Source organism: Eulemur rufifrons, chromosome 30 (genome assembly GCF_041146395.1).
Source record: "Eulemur rufifrons isolate Redbay chromosome 30, OSU_ERuf_1, whole genome shotgun sequence".
In the NCBI taxonomy this organism is placed as follows: Eukaryota; Metazoa; Chordata; class Mammalia; order Primates; family Lemuridae; genus Eulemur; species Eulemur rufifrons.
The window spans coordinates 88,252,532-88,268,346 of record NC_091012.1 but is presented as its reverse complement, the minus strand read 5'-3'; positions in this window follow the sequence as shown (position 1 = coordinate 88,268,346).

Genomic DNA, 15,815 nt, shown 5'->3' with positions numbered 1-15,815 from the left:
AATATATTTTGAGAGAATTCCCCCCTCAGCATGATGGACATTATATTAGCCCCGAATATAAGTAAAGTATTTCACTCCAAGCAATTAAAACACTATCCCTCAAGGTTACCTACTCAACTTCCCAGCAGGCTCATTGATATTGTCATTTTTGATGGTGTGATGTTTGATTTAGGTGCTGTGTCTCTACTCAGTTTTTGTCTTGTTTTACATAATCATGTGCTAGAATGTTTTCCTAGAATGTGTAAAATGAATTTTTCAGTGGCCTGTAACTGCCATTAAGCCTGATATTCAGGTTATAGCAAAAATATTAGCCACTCCTTAACATTCTTGAGGCATATATGGCTTAATGTAAAATATAAAATCATAAAAGAAGTGGAAGAAAATATAGATGAATATTTCTATAGCCTTGGGAATGCAGAAGGACTTTCCAAACACGACACAAAATCCATAAAGGGAAAGACTGATAAATACAGCTTCACAAACGTAAAGCTTCTGCATATCAATATTTTTACAAGGTTAGTAAAGTTAAACGACAAATGACAAACCAAAAAAAAATTTCAACATGACATATGACAGCTAAGGAGTAATATCTTTATAATAAAATTAAAAGACAAATGACATCTGGCAAAAATGCTACATATATGATAACCACATATAGCTAATATCACTAGTCTATAAAGAGCTATTCTAAATTAATTTTTTAAAAGATAAATACCCCACGTTTAAAAGGTGCAAAAGACATGAACAGACAATTCAAAAAACGGAGAAAACACTTGGCTGATAGGTATATGAAAATATATTCAACCTCACTAGCAATCAAAAACGAAAATAAATGATAAGTGCGATGCACACTGCCTGGGGAATGGACACGCTTGAAGTTCTGACTGGGGTGGGAGGGGATGGGTGCATACCTACATGATGAGTGCGATGCGCACTGCCTGGGGAATGGACACGCTTGAAGTTCTGACTGGGGGGGATGGGGTGGGGGAGGGGATGGGAGCATACCTACATGATGAGTGCGATGTGCACTGTCTAGGGAATGGACACGCTTGAAGCTCAGACTCGGGGGGGATGGGGAGGCATGGGCAATATATATAACCTGAACTTTTGTACCCTCATAATGAGCTGAAAAAAAAATTAAAAAAATAAGAAAAAATGAAAATAAAAACAATGATTTCTCTTTTTGCCTATCAGAATGTAAAAGATTTAAAAACTGATGTTATTAAGTGTTGATGTCCTATGAGGTGGACACATTGGTATGCTAGTAGTACAAATTGATATAAGCTTTTTAAGGCAATGTAGTAGTGTATCAAAAGACTCAATATATCCGTACTGTTTGACCAACAAGTCCACGTGCAGAAATTTATTTTAAGGAAAGAAGTGGACAAGTTTGCAAAGATGTATGTAATGAATGTACAAAGATGCTAATCACAATGTGGTTTATAACACCAAAATATTGAAAAATCTGAAAAAATAACTATTCAACAATAATTAGTTAAATACGGTATGTCGGCCGGGCGCGGTGGCTCACGCCTGTAACCCTAGCACTCTGGGAGGCCGAGGCAGGAGGATTGCTCAAGGTCAGGAGTTCGAGACCAGCCTGAGCAAGAGCAAGACCCTGTCTCTACTAAAAATAGAAAGAAATTATATGGACAGCTAAAAATATATATAGAAAAATTAGCCGGGCATGGTGGCACATGCCTGTAGTCCCAGCTACTCGGGAGGCTGAGGCAGAAGGATTGCTTAAGCCCAGGAGTCTGAGGTTTCTGTGAGCTTGACGCCACGGCACTCTAGCCCAGGCAACAGAGGGAGACTCTGTCTCAAAAAAAAAAAAAACAAAAAACAGTATGTCTACATAATGCACTACTACATAGCCATTAAAAATGGGTAGCTAGAGCTGGAAATATGTTCAGGTTACATTTTTAATGAATAAAGCAAGTTACAATAGAGCATTATGACTTCACTTTTATATTAAATACATACATGAACATGCCTGAAAAAAGTCTAGATGAGTATACATGCAAATAAAATGTGATAGGATTATTAGTCGTTTTAACTTTCTTCTTTCCCCAGTTCTGTATTGTCTTCAATATTTTACAATGTGCATGTATTATTTGGTATTGGAAAGGGGGAGAGCCATTTTCACTTTAAAATAAAAATTTGTCTGAATTTGAAAAAAAAAGTATCTCTCCTACTCACTTATTCCTTCCATGCTTCCAATATATATACACTTTCTTTTTTTTTAACCATGTATTCTTCCATGCTCTTTTATAAGCATGGAGTTGCTTACTTCCATTATCTAGGGAATTACTTCTTCTCAAAACAATTTATCCCATGGTGGCATTCGGTGCCACTCTAGAACCCACCAAAACAACCACTAAATACTTTTTTTTTAGGGGCCACGCTGATCTTCTCTGTATTGTTCGTATTTTGGTATATGTGCTGCCGAAGCAAGCACCTAATACTGATTCAGTTTCCATTCAGCCTAATTTTATTTACCTCCCATGTTCTTTGTATGTATGTGTGACCTGCAAATGATTTTTACCCCTTATTGATCAAGCAGCCCTTAACAAGAAAAAGGAAATGAATTTCCCGGTCTAATCCCTCTTTTCATTTCAACAAATATGTTGATCATCTACTATATGCTGGTTGCTGGGGATCTATCACTAGGTATATTAGTAGACCACAGACTGGAAGATCCTGCTCTGTGGCAAGACAGACATTGAACAGATACTTAAATGTAAGGATCATTACAGGGGAGACATGCAGGTAAAATGCAGAGTATGTAAAAGGAACATTTAACCAAAAGAAGCTGCCATTTTTAGTTGAGGTCTGAAGGAAAAATGATGGTTCAGCACGGGAGGAAGATGAGAGAGGAACCCCGGGAGAGGGAATAACTTGTACAAATTACCTGGGGTGAGAAAGGGGAGCCTGGGGAACTGAAAGAACAGCTTATTTTCTCTAGCAAATATTCTATTTTCTTCATAGCACTCATCACAACTGAATTTACCATCTTTATTTGTTTATTTTATTTATTGATTTTATTTATGTTTATAATCTGTCAGTCTTTCCACTGGCCCACTCCTGCCCTTCAAAGTGTAAGCTCCGTGAGAAATGAGGCTTTGCCCCGCCTTCTCATCGCTGTATTTTCCCATCCTAAAATACCTAGTGGGCACTCAATCAATATTTCTTGAAAGAATCAACAATTAGCTTGTAGTTCAAATTAGAGATTTTGGATCTTATCCTAAGAGCAATAGGAGGTTGTTGAAGAGTTTTGAAAAGAAGAGCCATATGGTCTGATTAGAAGGTTTTTTTTGTTTGTTTGTTTTTTTAAGATCTTTATGGCTGCTATTGACTGCTATGTGTTTGAAACCACAGTTTTCTTTATAGTGGACAAGCTCAATGTTTGAAGATTCCAGTATTCCTTTATCATTAAGAAAATTGACTAGCTTTGTTTTTAAATAAGACACCCACAAAATATCTATTTTTTTTTTTTGTTGTTTAGATATTGCCTCTAAGGTTGAGGCAGCTTTTTAAATCTTTTGAATAAGAATCACTGGCCCAAATCAATTTAACCAGAAAACCAATGTCTGCTTCTTGGTGCTTCTGTTTTGCCAAAGTTCCTTTAGGAATTCACAATAAAATTCAAGATATGAATGAATTCTAAATGTTTTCTTCAGTTTTCACTGAGGAAGGAAATAGCAAGATGGAAAGAGACAAGTGAAAGATAATCAGAGATTCATTAAATTATTCATTCAGTTAAGTCATTCATTCAACAAATACTTTTGTGTGTTGTGGCTCTGTAATAGGCCCTGAGGCTATAGATATAAAAGATATAATCTATGTCCTGAGCAGGTTCACAAACCAGGAGAAGAAAGGAATTCTGGAAGGATGTAGTTTCATCTACCATCATTTTTTAAAAGTAAATATTAGCTAAAGCTGATGCATTGGTTCTATTGTAGGTGCCCGGTTATCACTCTTTAGGAAGTCATTCGCAAGTTTGTACTTGTAGAATGTCAGAGGTCTTAAAAATAAATGAAAGATTAGAGGGTAAAGCAACAAAGCATAAGAGTAAAGCCCTTTTATTCCTTACCATCTGTAGAAAGTATTTTTAACCTAAAAGCCTTAAAAACAGCATCTTGTATTTTTGCCTTAGGCTAGTAGGAAAGATTAAAACTGCTTTTGTTTCTAGCAGCACAATGCCTTGTTGATACTGGCATAATTATTGAAAACCTTCTAGTTTCTCTAGAGTTCATTTTATTTCTTTGAAAAAGTTATGCTGTGATACATATTGTTCTTCCCACAAATGCCTTGTAACTTAATTAACTGAGGTTGTTATCTTCCAGTAAAATATACTCTAGAAATAGGAAAAATTATTGCAAATATTCAGACATAGTAGAAACAATATATGTACTGATGCCTGGTTAATTACTTTAATATCAGGGAAACTCAGAGCAGACTTACTGTCATGTCTTTTTTCCCCAGCTATTACAGCTGCAGTGAAAGGTTTCTCCTTACATTCTGTGCTATATTCTGGGAATATAAAGTAACCTGCCCAGTGAAGCAATATCAAGCGCCTCACATATCCAAACATAAAGGTGTCAGATGCTCTGGTTTAGAAAGCACAGGGCAGGTTTCCAACTCATGCTAAAGCAACCAGACAGTAATCTTCCTGTAACAAATTAAGAGCAGTATAACAGGGAAAAGACAAAAGTCTTGGATTTAAAGAAGATATACTATAATATCTTATCTCTAATTAGTAGTCTATTTTAATAAATAGGTTCTCTGCTATTGAATTATTTAAACTGGGAAGAATAAAATGTTTACAGTAGACTAGGTTGATTATACACTGTCTCTGACATCAAACATCTTCATACCAAGTTTCTCTTTGGAGACAAAATGACCCCACTCCTGCTTCTTATCTTGATCCTTCTCAGTCACCATAAAAACCTCAAGTCTATCTGGCCCTGCACCAGCCTAAACTCTCATATCCATAGAGGTCAGCTATAAATCCACTTCCATCTCCACCTGCACTGTTCTCCACATTCCCAACACTGACCACCGAGCCCTCTGGGACCGTGCATTCAATACTAATACAGTCCTCAGCTTTCTTAGTCTCTTGGTAGAAAAGTCTCTCCTCTGCGTTTTGACTGAAAAGCGCCAGCTTCCAAAAGACCTCCTCTTCCCCAAGGACTCGCAGAGAGAAAAAAATTTAAAGTGTAGACTCATATCCTTCACATCTCAAACCCAGATAGAGAGGTGGGAGGGGCACTTAATTAAAATACAGATTTCAGGCCCGGAGCAGTGGCAAGCACCTGTAGTCCCAACTACTTGGGAGGGTGAGGCAGGTGTTCAAGACCAGCCTGGGCAGTATATACTGTCTCAAAAAAAAAAAAAAAAAGAAGAAGAAGAAGAAGAAGAAAAAAGAAAAGACAGATTCCAGCCCTGTCCTAAGATTATGATTCAGACGTTTTAGGGTGGAACTCAAGAATCTTCATTTTAAATAATAAACGAATCAGAAGATTCAGATGCAGGCTATCTGCACAAAAGTGTTTGGAAGATGGACTTTTGTTAAAACAATAACAGCTACCATTTATTGTGTCCCTACTGTGTGCCAGAAACAGGCACATTATTGCACTTAACTCTCACACAAGCTAAAAACAACCTTATGAGATGTTATGAGTATTTTATAGGTGAGGGAGATGAAGCCCAAAGCAGTGAGAAACAACAGCAAAAACAAAATTTATCCGCGATCATACTACTAGTAAATAAGGGAGATAGGTTTGGACTCTTAAGTGCGTGCTGCTTCTGACAACCCAGATCTCCTAGCTCCTAAACCAGGCCTCAAGTGAATCATACATTTAAAAAAATTTTTCTTAAAGATTTAAAAGATGGAAAACACGGATCTGCTGGCAATTTCATTCCTCAGAAGTTCTGTGCTGTATATCTTATAATACTAAAGACCTTCAATGGGCATGGTCTTTTCAAATATGAATTCTGTCTCTCTCTCTTTTTCCACCCTGACTCCCACTCCTCTTCCTTTTACTCTCTTTATTGCAGAAATCAGCCAAAGTCACCTATTTGTTTGGCTAGGTTCATTATTTTTTTCTTTATGGTAGAACAAAAGCACTTGGAAATACCTAGAAAAGGGATGCAGTCTTTGACTTCAGGAAAGCACCAGCAGTGTTCAAGTACATATTTTCAAGCACTCTAGATAATCCAGATGTGAGAAAATGGCTATCAATCTTCCATGACTCTACCTACATATGTAAATAGATAATAAAGGTAATATTTCTTGTGCATTTAAAATGTGTCAGGCTTTTTACTAAGTATCTTATTTAAGGCTCACAATAAACCTGTGGCATAAGTATTATTATACCCATTTTACAGCTGGGAAGATTGAAGTTTAAAGTAACTATGAGGCAATACAGCTAGTAAGTGGAGAAGCCAGGGATACAAACCATGCGCTTAAGCACTCTATCAAACCTCCACGAACCAACCTTTCAGGAAAACAGCACACCTTAGACAGAAAAAGAACTGCACATGGGTTATTAAAGAATCACACCCACATGATTCAGAAGAGGGAGCAGAATATTTTTATTTTGTATGCTTTTGTTTTCTCCATGGAACACTGGGACAACAGATGCATTCATTTCTCAAATGTTAAATGCTTCCTTATGGCCCTTCCATGTTGAAGAATGGCTCACCTGCACTGGTTTGAGCACTGAGAGAAGAAAAGGAAATATCTCGTGCTCCTTTTTACTCAGTGCATTCTCCTCTCTATCATGGCTGCTCAGTCACTCCCATACTGAATGGGCACACTTGTACTTTTGAAGGAAGGATTATTGCTTGAATCCACCTGATTTTGAACTCCTACAAGCCCCCCTTCTTGATAGAGGTGAGCCTATTTCTTGAAGAGCAGAATAAGCAATTTCTCTGATTGTGGATGCCAGTGTTGGATTACTGTTCCATTTTTTGAAGAAAATCTTCCACAAAAAGATATACAATAACACAAATATCATCATACTAAGACACATAATTAGATTCCCTACCCTCTTCTTTGGCCCAGAACTTGATTTAGCAAGAAGCCTAGGGTCATAAATGGAACATCAGACTTAGGCAGCAGCACAGATGGACTGGTCATTTCCCATTAGTGTGGAGTTGAAATTGTACAGCTTGATATGCTGCCCATTGAATAAATGCAGTACAAGCCGATACAAGATCAGGTGGGGAACCTAACAGACACAAATATAGCTGATATTAGCTCTGATCTTGAGCAAAGTTGCCAGATAGACAAAACTTATTTTGGCTGCCCTTTTGGCATTCCTCCCCTAACCAGACTTCCAAGCATCTACCCCAGGAATCTCCCAATCAGTGTTTACCCAATCCTAGTTATTCCTAACTGTGTTTAAAACTTTTATCATAACCCCTTGCTGATTTTTTAAAAAATTGACTCACTTTTTAGGTGTAAATTTATTTATTTACTTATTTATTTTTCTTTCCTTCTCTTTTAATACATAAATATATTTATTAAAAAGGATATTTTGTATCACTATTATAAATGGAACACCAGTATCACTTGCCATGAGTGGAGAACAGTCAGAAAAATCAATACATAATTACCAAAATATAGAATGTTCAGCTGAATATTACCAAAGATTTTGCTAACTACACTTAATATGGTAACTAACATAAGCAAGGGAAACCTTTATGGATTGACTTTCCTGACCTGGAACCCATTGTTGTCTAGAAGTTACTACATTATGTTCCTTCCTTCCCTTTCAAAGTAAGCCAGTTCTATAATTTTTACGCTTAGGGTTAAAGCCTCCTTGGTGGCCTATTGCCTAGCTCAAATTTTATTATCAAATTTCCAGTGTAGAAGGGTATATTGGTAGAGACTCCAGGTAATACATACGAGTTTTAATTCTAGCTTTCTTGAGATAATTGTTGCCCATTTTCCTTGAAATTAATGGCCTCCAAAGCTCTAAATCTAAGCAAGACTTACTGATTCAGTAGGTCTGGGGGTAGAGTGAAGATATCTGTATTTAAAAAAAAAACAAACAAGTAATTTGAATGTGCAACCTGTTTGGGAACTTTGGTGTAACCAAAAGGGAGGTCTTTTGGAGGCGGGCAGAGCAAATTGGTGAGGATACTCTGGACTTGAGTACCTAAAGAAGAACTTAATTGGGAGCAGATAACATATACTATTATTATTTTAAGAGGATTTCAAAGAAGTCGTGCCAGATACAAGATTGTAGGGGAAAAATAGAAACCTCAATCATACATAAACATTCCAAGTAAGTATTTGATAAAGATGACATTTCAAATCAACTTAATAATAACTTACTTTTTTTTTGAGACAGGGTCTTGCTCTGTCACCCAGGCTAGAGTGCAGTGGTGTCATCATAGCTCACTGCAACCTCAAACTCCTGGGCCCAAGTGATCCTCCCGCCTCAGTCTCCTGAGCTAGGACTATAGGTGCATGCCACCATGCCTGGCTAATTTTTCTATTTTTTTGTAGAGATGGAATCTCACTCTTCCTCAGGCTGGTCTTGAACTCCTGGCCTCAAACAATCTTCCCGCCTCGGCCTCCCAAAGTGCTTGAAGTGCTTGGACGACAGGCATGAGCTACTGTACCCAGCCCAAATTACTTTTTAATCAGTGCTGTTTAGACAATTAGTTAGTTTTGAGAAAAAGAAGTCCAAAAATAGTATTCATATAGATAAAACCATGTTATATAAAAAACGAAACTCCTCCAATTGGTGAAAGTGTACAGTGGTCCACCCATTTCGAAGTAAAATTTGGCATTATATCCCAAAATCCTTAAAAATGTGCATGCCAAAATGTATAAATATTACAGATCAATAAAAGTTTAATTTAATTAAAAACTGTGCATGCTCTTTTACTTAGCAATTCTACATTTGGAAACTTATCTTGAGGAAATAATCACATAAGTGCACAAAGCTGTGTGTATAAGGCTGCTCATCAAAACATTGTTGTTAATAATGCAAAACTAGAAAATATAAATATTCAAAATACAGTATTGGTTACATAACTTATGGTACAATTGTACAGTGAAATGTATTACAGAAATTAAATATGATTATGTCTGTCTACATTTATTGGTATGGAAAGATATTTATGATATGTTGTTATATGAAAATATAGATTATCAAATATATAACAGTATGCTCTTATTTTAAGTATGTATAGTAATATATATGAAGAGAAAAATATTAATATATATTAATAGTGTTTATCTCTGAATAGTGGGGTTAAAGGTAATTTTTATTTTCCTTTTTATGTTTTGACATTTTCTGAAAAAAATTACAAGCATGAATTATTTTTAAAATAATAAAAAGCAATAAGGACATTTCTATTTTTCCTCATACCCTTCAGCTTAGCAGTTCCAATTTTAAGAATTTTTTCCAAAGAAAGAATCAGGGATATGAACCTATACAAAACAACCCGCAAGGATTTTTCATTGTGGAATTATTTATAATAGCAAAAAGTTAAAATGGCCTAACTTTCTTCAATAATTAGGGTAGTTTTTGGTTTGTTTTTCAAAGTTTTTTTAACCATCTTAACCATTTTTAAGTGTGTGGTTTAGTAATGTTAAGTATATTCACATTGTGAATTAGAGTATTTGTTAATAAATTATGGCACAATTTGATAAAATGGTGTCATTAAATACCTTATTTTAGAAGAAAATTTAATGACAGGGACAATGTTTATGACATTGTCAAATGAGATAAATTAGTTTATTAGTTTATAAAATGATATGCATAATTTAGTTTTAAAGACATATTTTATGAACATAGGAAAAAACCAAGGCTGAAGAATATATATTTAAACGTTATAATTTAATCAATTTAAATATAAAATACATTATATATTTCTGGGTACTAGTATTACAGGTGATTATTTTGTAAAGTTTTTGTGAGCAACATGCATTACTTTTCTACTCAGGAGAATAAAAATAAATGTTACAGACGAGAGAGAGGCTTCTATCTCTAGAGTAATCAATTTTTGCTCATCTTCCTATGCATCGAAAATTGTCCATTAGACTGTAACTATCATGTGGGCAGAGATTAGGTGTTTTTTTTTAATTCCCCCTGGTACTTCCTGCCACATAGTGTTCTGCATTCAATAAATGTTGACTAACTGCATTCGTGCATATGCATACATATAAGCCTATGTACCTATGTGGGCATGCATATTTAAATATACCAATTTCTTTCTCATCAGTAACGAGAAACCAAAGTGAAAGGCAGGTTTTTGAGAAGTGCTATGGGTCTTTTGCCATATGATGGGAAAGGAATAGTACTGTGTACTTGCCAAGGCTAAGGGTACAGAGTGACCATTAAAGATTTGGGGTCATACCAGTCAAGTTTCTTCATTTCAGCCCAAGCAATTATTTTCATGGACTATCTCTTTTTTTTTTTTTTTGAGACAGAGTCTCACTCTGTTGCCCAGGCTAGAGTGAGTGCCGTGGCGTCAGTCTAGCTCACAGCAACCTCAAACTCCTGAGCTCAAGTGATCCTCCTGTCTCAGCCTCCCGAGTAGCTGGGACTACAGGCATGCGCCACCATGCCCGGCTAATTTTTTCTATATATATATTTTTTAGCTGTCCATATAATTTCTTTCTATTTTTAGTAGAGGTGGGGTCTCGCTCTTGCTCAGGCTGGTCTCGAACTCCTGAGCTCAAACGATCCGCCCACCTCGGCCTCCCAGAGTGCTAGGATTACAGGCGTGAGCCACCGCGCCTGGCCTTCATGGACTATCTCTGTTTGGATGAGATTGAGTACAACTTTTCTGTGGTTCTCCTTATCAGCCTGTCTAGGCACTTTACTGAAAATGTTTAAATAAAAAACCACGTACCAGCACAACTGGTAAATGGGTTATCTCTGAATACTCTGGGCTCCTTGTTGCAGCCAATATCAAATCAGCTGAAGTGACAAGGACCTTGTTCTGTTGGGAAGCTGGCAAGCAGGACAGGTTCACAGATCTGTCAAAGGACATTTCATTTGTCATCTCCAGAACTCCATACTCTGCATCAAAGCTGAGATAAGAGTACCAAATTTGTACTTCAGAATATCAGCAGGTGCCCCAGAGAGAAGGAGTGTTAAAACCCCTCAAACCACTAAATTATTAAAAAGCACTTGAACAGGCTCTTCAAAATCAGACAGCAGAGCTCAAGGATTTACACATTTGATATCAGAAATAGGAGGACAGGATAAAGACCCAATTTGAGCCCTTGATGATATGATTTTTTAAAATAGTTATGCCTGTGCAAGGAAGGCATGGAAAGTGGAGGGCATTTTAAAGGCAGATTATGGCTTATACTTAATTATAGCTACGGCTGAGCTGAGGAGATGGGTTGGGGCCTAATCATGACTCTAGCCTTCCCTCAGAGAAACAGCAGGTAACTGGGTAGGACTTCTTTTGCTTCCTCAAAGCCTCTGATAGAGAATTATTGATTCTGAAATCTCCTGTAGGAAATTTTTACACAGTAAAGTGGCGAGTTTAGAAATCTGGGCAGATTGACCAACTGTGAATTTATACTGCCTCATTATGTTAACACTTGGAGGCTGTATCTGGGGACACACTAATGCTACTGTCTCCTTACATATTTATTGGGCTGTCAAGATATAAAATGTCACCATTAAAATCCAAAGCACTGTGCAGCAGACCTTGGCTTAATATTCCCTTTGCTCATCAGCAAACCCTTTAAGTCTCCCACACCAAAATCCTGGCAGCAGGATTCCCACTCTCAGCAAAGATTTAATAGCAAAGAGCACTAGTGAGACCTCATGTGACCCAGCTTTACTCCTTTTTCAAATTAACCAGAAAGTGTTATTTGTAAATAATTAAAACCCTTAATACCCTAACCTACTTTGAGGCCCCTCAACCGTGTCAGATCTTACATTGGGAATGATATCTGCTAAAAATTCTATATTTCGCATTTTGTGGGAAGATGTACAGGGTATCATTGTGAGGAAGAAAGTGTGGGGATTGGTACAAGGGTCCATGAGAATTCTAGAACTTCTAAGCAATACTTTTACTAGAAAATAACTTTTTTGGTCCAACAGCTAATGGCTCCACTCATACCCTTGTCCTGTGAATGTCTTATACTATTGGCAAAGACAGTACCCTTATAAAATATACTCACAGCCTCTAATCTACTGACTCCATCACAGTCTCACTCCTCAATATCAGGCTTTAAATATATGTTCATTTGTTAGATGAATGAATAATTGAATCTAGAAAGATAGTATTTTTCAATTCCTGCTGTGTTAAATTGAATACTATGTAAGTGAGATTTCCAAACATAGTCCATCTTAAAATATGTGGCCAACTATAGTCAACCCTTGAAAAACAGGTTGTCTAGAAGTGACCACTGAGCATCTGAGCACCTACCCAAGCACGTGTGTCATATCTATTGTTGTTCTTTACTTATAAATAAAAGTGATAAATTATCCCTGAGGGAAAGATACTCCCTTACTTTTATTTCCTGATCTATACAAAACCTCAAATTAAAAGGAATTACATTATTTCTTATTTTGCATATTCCACTTAGTGGAGTAGTCTCAGAATGATCACTCATGGGGTAAGTCAAGTAAGTGATGGTTAGTTAGGTTTGGTAGAGATATGGAAATGTTATGTGAACCACAGATTTTAAATTGACCTGGAAAAATATTTCCTGCTTTTAAAGATGTAGAGAAACAAACTCTCTCAATCATTTGGGCCAGTGTTAAGTAACCTTTTTATTATAAAATTCTTTCTTGCATCTGAGTTCCAAAACTTATGGGCTCAAGAAACAGAGATTATAGTCTCAGCTCCACAAGTATATGCCTGTAGATTCAAAATAGTTCCTGTCTCTAAATACAGATGTAGAGAAGATAGAAAAAATCCCTAAAAAGAAAGGAATCATGTCACTCTGAGATTTGACAATATTAGCTCTTTCTAGGACATTAATGCTAGATATTTTTCTTTAGCAGTTCAGCTTCTAGGCTAAGCCACTCACTTCACCTCCTTTTGTTCCTTATCCTACAGATTTTTGAAGAGTAAGAAATATGGTCTTTGTAGTTCTTGAAATCTACATACTGGCTGCTTTTATTGCCTCCTGGCTGAATTATTTTATATTCTGGTGTTTTATTTTTACATCACCATTGTTAAGGGCTATGCTCATCCTTGTTTAGTTACTCCTTTCCATCCCCATGTTTGACTCCCATTTCCCTTTTCCACTCCATATACAACTATTCCAATATGCTTGCTGTATATATCAATATTTTAATTTATAGTTATTCTTGCAGAGTATGTATGATCACTTGTGCTGATTTTTCAATGTATGTAAATGGCATTGTGTTGTATATCTCATTTTCCCCTCAGCACTGTTTAAAAGCTCCATCCATGTTGCTGTGTCCATATGTCCAATCTAGTCCATTGCTTTTTTCTGCTGCATAGTACTCTCCCAGCATCTCCAACTCCCCACAACCACAAACCATAGTGCAGTGAACATACCTGTACCTGAACCTATGGAAGAATTTCTTTTGGATACCGACTCAGGAACAAAATTGCTGAGGCATGGGGCAAGAATCAAATTTAACTAACTGACTCTGGTTAGTTCTCTGGAATGATGGTACAAATCTCTGCTCCTACCTGCTTGAGAGTTCCTATAGCTCCAGTCTTCACCAGCACTTGACATGACCCTGCTTTCTAAGTTTTGTCAGTTTAATAGTTACAAAGGGATATTTCCTTGTTTTTCGAAATTTTACATTTCTGTGATTGGGAATGGGTTGAGCATCTCTCCATATGCTTATTTGTCATTTGCTCTTGCTCTTAGGTAAATTGCCTGTACATATCACTTGCTCATTTTTCTACTGGAGTTTCTGAGTTTTTGTTGTTGATTGGCCAGAATTCTTATATATTTTAGGTATTAATTCTTTGTCAGTTTTAGACTTTGATAATATTTTCTCCAATTTTATCATCTTTCTATTAATGTTGTCTGTGATGTTTTATGTTGAATAGAAACACTTAATTTTAACATATTGAAATTTATCAAAGATTTGCTCTATGATTTTGCTTTTGGGATTTTGTTTAAAAAGTTCTTCCCTAATCCACCCTCTTCCCTAGTCACAAATATGATTTTTTATAACTTCTATTAAAGTTATAGTGTTACAGCTATGGTTTCAATATGTGCCCCAAAGTTAATGTGTTGGAAACTTAATCCCCAATGCAACAGTGTTGAGAGGTGGAACCTTTAAGATACTATGCCCTCATAAATGGATTAATGTTATCACAGGAGTGGGTTTGTTATAAAACTGAGTTAGGCTCCTTTTTATGCTCTCTCTCTCTCCCTCTCCCTTCTCTCATCCTCTCCCCTCTCTCTTGCACACATGTGCTCTCTTGCCCTTCTACCTTCTACCATGGGATAACACAACAAGAAGGCCCTCACCATATGCAGGCCCATCAACTTTGGATTTCCCAGCTTCTAGAACTGTAAGAAATAAATATCTGTTCTTTTTAAATTAACCAGTCTCAGGTACTCTGTTACAGCAGCACAGAATGGACTAAGACAGTTACCTTTCACTTTTAGTTTTCTAATCCATCTGTTGTCCACCTTTGTATGTCATTGTTCTTAGAGATTTGATTTTTCTTCATATGATACAAATAAATTTTATAAGTATTAATTAGGCTTCTGGCTGCTGTATACCCATGAGAGGGTATAAATGGTACATATAAAGTTTGATGAGTTTTGACACATGTATATCTCTGTAAAACCCTGAAATCAAGATAAGGAATAAATCCATCATCTCCAAAGTTTCCTGATGCTGCTTTTTAATCACTGCCTTGTAACTCTCACCACTTTCCAACCCCCACCTCCATATTCCCTGTCTATAGGCAACCATTGTCACAATTTTAGTTTATTTTATATTTTTGAGAGTTTTATATAAATGTAATCAAACAGTACTCCTTTTTTCTGACTTGTTTTACTCAGCATAATTATTTTGATATTCATCCATATTGTATTGTGTATAAATAGTTTATTCCCTTTTATTCCTAAGTAGTATTCCATTGTATATCAAGTTTTGTTTATCCGTGAATATGTTAATGGACATTTGGGTTGTTTTTACTTTTTGGCTATTATAAATAATGCTGTTATGAAAATTTGTGTATATATCTTTGTATGAACATATGATTCTAGTTCTCTTAGGTAAATACCTAGGAATAAAATGGCTAGATCATATGGTAGATACATGTTTTACCTTTCTAAGAAACTGCAAAACTGTTTTCCAAAGTGGTTATGCCAGTTTACATTCCCACCAGCAGGATATGAGTTCTAATTGTTCTACATTTCACCAATACTTAATGTGCTCAGCATATTTTGTTTCGGCCATTTATGTATTTATTAGATGCAAAATGGTGTGTTAGTTTCTTATTGCTGCTGTACAAATTATTTAGTAACTTAAAACAACACAAATGTATTATTTTAGAGTTCTAGAAATCAGAAGTCCAAAATGAGTCTTATGGGGCTATAATCAAGGTGCTGACAGGACTGCATTCCTTCTGGAAGCTGTACGGGAGACTCTATTTCCTTGACTTTTCTGTCTTCTAGAGCCCGCCTACATTCCCTGGCTCATGCATGGCCTCTTCCTGCACCTTCAAAGCACATCACTGCAACCTATGTTTCTGTTGCCACATCTCCTTTTGACTCCTGCCTCCATCTTAAAAGGACCCTGGTGATTATATTGGGCCTATACAGATAATCCAGGATAATCTCCCCAGCTCAAGATCCTTAATGTAATAATATC